The sequence below is a fragment of the Penaeus chinensis genome, chromosome 37 (assembly GCF_019202785.1).
Source record: "Penaeus chinensis breed Huanghai No. 1 chromosome 37, ASM1920278v2, whole genome shotgun sequence".
Taxonomy (NCBI): Eukaryota; Metazoa; Arthropoda; class Malacostraca; order Decapoda; family Penaeidae; genus Penaeus; species Penaeus chinensis.
Genome location: NC_061855.1, coordinates 35,613,826 through 35,615,077, shown reverse-complemented (window position 1 = coordinate 35,615,077; position 1,252 = coordinate 35,613,826).

Here is a 1,252-nt window from a genome sequence, read left to right as displayed (position 1 = left end):
TGTGTTTGTGTCAATTATGGAAGCCACGTTCATTCCCTTCATATTGTCCTTCGTGTTCGCCACGTGCCCGGCGGTTGCACGTCGTTTTAGACAGTACGAGCAAGCTTTGATTTTCTCCAGGAAAAGGAAGAAACAGGTCAAGTTTCTACAAGACTGCTTACACGAGCAGGTAATTCCCATTTCTTTTGGCCAGTATTTTCATAGTTTTAGATTAGGAATTCCTTTTTTCTGATTGTGAGCGTCACCGTTTATGCGATAGTATCTGTTGCGCTAGATTGGATGTCGATGATGCGTTTCTTCAAGTTCGTAAGTGTCTTAGATTGCTTAGAGAAGTCACCCCTACTCAGTTTATTGACAACATTTTAGCTATTGCAGCGCGTAGATCCTCCTTTGAAAGCGAACGTCATAAAAGATCTCTCCACAATAAACTCAATAATCTTTGTTCACGTACCGTGTGGTGTAAATTTTCGCTTAGTGACTCGGTCATAAATCTATCGTCTTATTTCCTGTCACGTCATGAAACCGAACTTTTAGGCTTTGGTTTATCGTTTGCTACCAAACCCGGTGCTAATCATTGTTTAGATTATATTAATGGTCTTGATAGTTTCACTGCGAAGCAAAACAAATCCTCGTTAAAAGATGTTAGCTACCTGAAAGGTGTTATGTTAAATCCGATTCTTGATTTTTTTGACGATTTCAAAAGTTTACCCCGACGTTATTTTTTGGCCACCAAATCACTTAAACGCAATTTGGACATAATAATTACCAAAACCGACAAGGGTAATAACGCAGATATCCTTAATAAATCTGATTATATAAGCAAAGCTAATTCCCTGAACGACAACTCAACGTATACAAAACGGCGCTCTAACCCTTACGCATCAGTCACGGATTTTTTTCGTAAAAACCTCAGGCGTACTGATGCTAAATGTCCTGGCCTCAAATTTTTCGATCGCTTTAGAACGGTTAATCCCTCTGTTCCGTATTTTTATGGCCTTCCTGAAACTCACAAACAGGGCGTCCCTCCAAGGCCTATTATTTCGTCTTGTAACTCAGTTACCTGTCCCTTAGGCTCTTGGCTAGCGAGCGATTTATCTCCTTTTATGGAATAATATTCTGATAGTCATATCAAACATTCAATGGATTTCGTGGATAAGGTTAGAAACTTGCCGACACACGGTAAGAAATTAATGAGTTTTGATGTAGATTCCTTGGTCACTAATGTCCCGCTTGACGATGTGGTAGATTTCCT